This window comes from Argopecten irradians, chromosome 8 (assembly GCF_041381155.1).
Source record: "Argopecten irradians isolate NY chromosome 8, Ai_NY, whole genome shotgun sequence".
In the NCBI taxonomy this organism is placed as follows: domain Eukaryota; kingdom Metazoa; phylum Mollusca; class Bivalvia; order Pectinida; family Pectinidae; genus Argopecten; species Argopecten irradians.
The window spans coordinates 39,513,047-39,519,731 of NC_091141.1; the positions used below are offsets into that span (position 1 = coordinate 39,513,047).

Below are 6,685 nucleotides of genomic sequence, written 5' to 3' on the forward strand. Positions count from 1 at the left end.
TGAATATTGACCAAAGTCTTGATGTGGAAATATATATGTTCAACGGCATCAATGTAACGCCCCCTCCCCCTCGGGAACAAGGCATGGTGTTATAGGAAGCCACAAACCACATTCGATATCATAACTTATGTACTAACACTATAAGTGCAAATTCTAAGATGAAGCATAAAATAAAACCGTAAAATCTTTTATCAAATTAATCTTGTAAAATGATCAGCGGCTGGGACAATTCTAATGTAAATATTATGGACAGTTATTTTGCATCCTGTGTGTATTTATCAGTAATTATGGACGTCAGTTATGTAATTTGATAGACTTTATTCCTATATCTAACTTACAAAATAATTTCCTTTTTATAATTGTCATACATTGAATATTGACCTAAGTCCTGATATGGTAATATATCCGATTAACTTGAGCCAATTTAAAACCATGTTACATCAATGAAAATGAATTCAAAGCTAAAATCACAAGGTCACAGATTCCTGTGAAGAAATGACGGTACAAGCCTTCAGCAGAATACAAAATAAGAAAAAAATAAAGGAGTTTGTATTGCGAAATATTGCTGAACTTAACTTTACTTAGATTACTTTAAGCTTACTGCATCTTCCAAGAATGGTTTAATCTGGTGACTTACATTTTAATCCAAAGGAAAGGTATAGACCTAACAGTCCTGATAGTGATATGTAACTACAAAGGGAAAATGTCATCACAAAAGTTGTTATATCAAAGTGGTCAAATAAACTGAAATAAGCGAATAGAATTGCGATCTGATCCTGACTGATTCGTCACAACAAGTTTATCACCATACACGGATATAGCTAGTGGATTGCTGATACCGTCCGCTGCTGTTAACAGTTCCCTGACGTTTGTCCCGTCCCCAGACATCTGTACCACGTTGTTTGACTCCCATCCACAGACATAGACGTTACTCTCCATGTCCACATCCACTCCATATGCGTAGCGTACTATACCTACATTCAACACGTCCTTGTATAGATTGTCAGTAGACAGACTACCGACGGCCGTACCTCCAGGATTGTTGATGTGGTAAGGAAGGAAGAGAGTCCCGGTACGGTGGTCTTGAGATAATGCGTATATATATAGTGTTAGGTACTCTTTGTAGCATCTGTGTCTTACCGTCTTTTGTCACCCGGTACACTTCTTTACCTGAACTCACGATGAACTCTCCATTTCTGTACGTTATACCGTAACATGTTTTCCCAATGTTTATTACATTCGATAATGTAAGTTTAGAGGATGTAACTGTCACCACATGTACACCATTACCTACCGCAGCTGCAACAGTAGTGTTGTCTACCAAACACAAATCCCAAGGGTCTCCATTCACCTTCAACTCATCCACAAATCTCCGTCAGTGTTGATTAATTTCAGCTTCTGATTGTTATAATCTCCTACAACAATACTGCCGTCCGGTGTGATAACAACTCCACGAGCATCACAAATCGACTGATCTGATTTCATTTTTATGTTCATTTTCTTACCTCCTTTAGTTCACATTCTGATAAAGGTTTGGTAAGGCCTGGGACATCTGTAAATTGTCTCTGTTGCTTCTGGACGACAATTTTACCAAAGTTCAGACTTGTTCCATCAAATTCCGCTTCGTGCTTAAGACTGACAGTAGAGCTCGTCATCCTCATCTCTTTGACTAAATCTTTCCAAGCATCTAGCTCTGTTTGTCCTCTCTGGTACAATAAAATCGTACCCATGTGGTCGTTCTGCTGCCGGGCTGTAGCAGTTGATTCCATTGTATTCTGCATAGCGATCTTCAGTCGTTCACACTTTTGACTTGTCGCCTTCAGATTGTCACTCTCCACTTTGTACTTAGCTATCAAATCATCTGTGATTTCCTTCTTCATTTCTTTCATTCGTTGGATGAATCGTTCTTCCATATCGTCGATGCTCTGTAATGCCGACTCCTTGTCGTCTGCAATGCTCTGTAAATATTGCTGGAAGTTCTTTACCGCCGATTCCAGGGAGTCAGTAGCCTCTTGTAGATAGGTCGTCGTTTCTTTGAGTGTTGAGTTTCTGTCCAATGTACTACAGTAATCTTCAGTGGTTGCTACATCGTTGCATTTCCTGTGACCAACAATTATACATTTGCTGCAGCCGAAAGCTTTGTGGTCGACGCAAAAGTAGCCCATCTTCTCATTGTGTTTGTCGCATTTCTTGGTCAGTGTTTCTGATCGTAGTAAAAGGTTACCACCGGAAGCTCTGATATCCATACCATCACAGTTGGGGTGTATGATATCATGGTGATTTAGTTTACAAGACTCGCAAAACAAACATTGATTAGTCTTACACCAGAACTGAGCCAGAAACTTCTTGTCTTTAGTTTTTTCACAATACGTACAGTAGTGACTCTCTGTTGAGCCGCTCTTCATTTGTATCAACTCCATGACAACTTTGTCTACAGGAAACTGCTCGGCCCATTTGTCCTTATCCTCAGTCTTATCAATAGGGTGAGTAAGTGTTCTACATACCGGACAAGTAAAGGTAGTCGCCGTGTCCCTCTTCCCCGACACCTCACTGGTGATGTAAGTACTCAGACATTCCTGACAAAGAGAATGGTGACATGGTAGACATCTTGGCTGGTGAAGCTGTTCCAGACAGATCGGGCACTGCAGCAGGTGTGAGTCCGACTGAGTACCGTCTTTAGGCACCGATTCTTGATTTGGACCACCTTCTGCCATGGCGTTATCAGTCGATGATTAGGTATTCTGAAACAGAAAACAATGATACAGGCTTTTAAAAAAATTTAGCAATAAATGTATGAAGTCCATATTGAATAATGGTCCTATATAACAATATAACACATTTCAACAATAACGTAAGATATATTTGATTTTGTGAAATTCAATACCTTGTATTCTACTCTGTAATAGTACATGTATGTCGATTTATGTAGAATTTGTGTCCAGATGGTATTTATTAATGATTTCAACATATATCGAATGATGTTACGGTTGTACGTATTTGTTTATATTCAGAATGAATGTTTACGACATATTTTCTATGACTTTATGCGTGATATTTGTTTCTTCAATAATTAACCTTTGTACATATTCTGAATGTCAATAATTTCGTGTCCTGGTCTGAACGCTTTAGAGTTTAATGACAAATCTGCTGCCAGATAGATGAATGATTCTATGTTGGGGTGGTGGTAGGTCAGGGGTTTGTAAGCATGAGGATGGTTAACTGATTCACCCCTTATGACGCATTTAGACTCTTCTAATTCAATGACTAGATCCGTGCATTATGAAATTTCAGGTGTGTAATGTGTAATGAGTTAAATAGAATGTGAACATTTTAGGCTACATCATGCTATTCATACGATACATATTTGGGGACTATATAAGTGAAATATATATCCAGAGTTTAATCATAGATGTCATCTTCTGGCCGACATATTAAAAATAAAAGTTAAAAGGGATACCAATGGGTACATATTAGACAACAGGTTTGTTTTATACATTGTGGTCTCTGTAGGAAATATAGTGTTTCTTTACTCTAATGTAGATAGAAGCATATAAATGTTATTTTAGTTACAATGTCGCTATAGCATTACTAATGTGAAAGTAAGCAACAGGGATATACGTGTACATACACAGATGTATGGTTTGGATTGATTAGTGTGCTGTTTGGATGATTTGTTTAGTGTGGTGTGTGTAACATTTTATTTATCACCAGGGCCACCTAAGGACGTACAGGTTTATAGGTGGAGGAAAACCGGAGTACCGGAGAATAAACATGTGAAAGTTAGCAACCTGGTTTTACAAGTGTATGAAAACATGTATTTATATGACGGCTGTCATGGATGATTTGATTAGGGTGGTTTGTGTAACGTCATATTAACAACCAAGGTCATCTAACGACGGAACGATTTCTTGGTGGAGGAATATCGGAGTACTAGAGGAACAGCCATCGGCCTACGGTCAGTACCTGGCAACTGCATGTCTAACATGGGATTCAAATTTGCGATCCAGAGATGGGATGAGAGTTCATAATTACGTCGAGACATGTTTACCTTTCGGCCATAGCGGCCATGAATGGAGTAATCCTAACTTCAAAAAGCAATACTATAATGGATTATTCCAATGTTCTTGTCATACAGTGTATAATGAAATATTGAGATACTCTTGTATTGTGAATTTGATTTAGGATGATCGATTCACGACTTATCCCAAATTCTGCCACTATATTAAAATAGTCACTACGCTTAAGCAAAAGATATCAAGCAAATTCTCTGATACACATTTCCTACTTTTGGAGATACATCTAAATGATGTTGAGGGGTAACGGCGACAGGTCAGCAGACAGAGATCATATAACATACTAGACAAGTAACATGTATTTGTTTAGTCTGATGGGATACGATATTTCTTTAGGGGGTAAAAAGCTCAAAGCTCACTGGTAATAGTTACAGTGGTTTTCCACAATATTGTTTGGAAAGAATGATATAATTTTTTTATTAATAGAAGAAGATTTGCGTCACTGTAAATGTGTACTCCAAGGCTCATTACGCATTAAATCGACTCGGTAGATAATTATATAACTGTTTCAATTAATCAAAAAAAAATCCCAACCATTCGTATTATTTCTTTCTAAACAATTTTGGGGACTAAAACTGTGATTTTATCTTTTCTGGTTTACGGGGTTCAATGCTCATGAAATCGAGACCTGTTTGAATAGTAAACTTTTACCAGTGAGCTCTGTATAGTTCCGCCTTAAAACAATAAATTTACCACAATGTTCATACATGAACTCGTCATCCCAATACTTTAACGGGTCTCTGCTGTACTATATGTTTGAGTAAATTTGACCTCACTGAACTTTAATACAGTTCAAGGTCATCGATTTCACGAACTAGCGACAAATTCAGGATCACACACTAGGTTTAATAATGGGAAGTATTTAATAAAACAGCGTTATGAAATAAAATCTAAGACATCAGGAACCTTGAATTTAAACAATCTTTGTGTAGTCTTCAAGGTTGAAGCCTAACACCACATAATTATATATCAAGCCTGCTGGAATTTAAAGTTCTTAATTTAACAACAGGGACTTGGAAATAATTTCCAGCCAACGAGATAGATTGATCATTGGTTCACGATCTGTCAATAATATAGCATAAACATATACCGGGTATATATCCCCTATATAGAAATATACTTAATAAAACTTTGGCTAGCGATGCATTCCTGGTGTTTTTATATAGAATAAAGGTAGTATTTATATATATATATAATTATGCTTTATGACAGAACGTCAAGTTCCTGTGGTAACATATATCTAGATACCATCATATAACTTATCGAATGATATCCTATAATAAACGTGTTCAGGTACTACATTCAGTGTACCAACATGTTGAACCGTCTATATAATTATCACGTAGAATGCTCCATTATTTGAAGTTCATACAAAGTATAAAGTGCAGGCATTGAACACGTAATCAACTGTAGACCTACCCGATAATATAAACGTCAGGTCAGGATATAGGACGGTGTACTTTGTAATTATACGTCTACCCGATTGATATAAGCGATGTGTATATAACATCCGCTTTCGGTTTGTATATATCTAACACAGCCATAATATAATCACAATAACAGACCTAGTACGGGATATAAAATTAAATGTACGTTTTTGTAGTTAACACAAACCTTATTTATCGAGTTATGTCAGTGATATGATGCTAAAGATTTATATCATAAACTTATCTAACATTACTTACCGTCAATATTGGCCAAAACTTCAACTTCATGTCAGGTGATATAGAACGATGTGTCTGTCTCCGTGATCTAAAGTTGAGTGATATTCGGTAATCCTCGGTCAATTCCGGTAATCAATAGACGCTACCTATGATTCTAACAAACACGGAAGATAAGAATTTATATATTGATTTATAAATTAATAATATCAGTGTTATCTTTTGTTTTGATATACATTTATATAAATTGGGGTAATATAAATGTTACGTACGTAGTTTCAAAGTTTGAAGTATTTTAAGTAATATGACAGTATACTGGATATTTTAACTAGTTTGTTCTATCGATCTGAGTCTTGATACAATTGACCGATCACCAGACGTATCTAACCACGCCCCGTTATGTGCTCGTCACACAGGTGTACTTATTCAAAGTTGGAACATACACAATGCAAATTACAAGGTTACGCCGGTACCAAGACCGTTTAACCGATAGCTGGTGAACCGTGAAATTCAATCAAAATGGATTTCATCCAGGTATGTTATTATTGTAAGAAACTATTCATCAGTTATGTTGTAGTTAAATTCTATGAATTGTTCATATAAAGGATATCTATGTATTTGCTTATTTATTTATAGATTAAGTGTCTTATGGCTATTTTCAGTTAGCAATCGGGACAGGTTGAGGTCAAGTTGTTAAGATGTCCCAAAGTGTATAACCAGCCCTCTACCTCTGGGTCGCAACTTCGAATCCAATATGGAACCGTTGCTGTGTAGTGTGTACTGATCGTGGGTTGGTGATTTACTCGCTGGGTAATGTGGCTTTCCTCTACCTCCTTAACCAAGTACATCCATTAATAACCACGACAGTTTATAGGATGTTAAACCAAACTAACCCATGTGCCTGAGGACTGTATTTTAGTAGTGAGTGTGGAGCCTGTTTGGGGTAGGTCG

General features: G+C 36.9%; 1 pseudogene; it reads right to left on the minus strand.

Annotated features, from left to right (window-relative positions):
• Nucleotides 1-298: 298 nt before the first annotated feature.
• Nucleotides 299-5,913, minus strand: LOC138330338 (tripartite motif-containing protein 2-like; annotated as a pseudogene).
• Between the last annotated feature and the right edge of the window lie 772 nt (nt 5,914-6,685).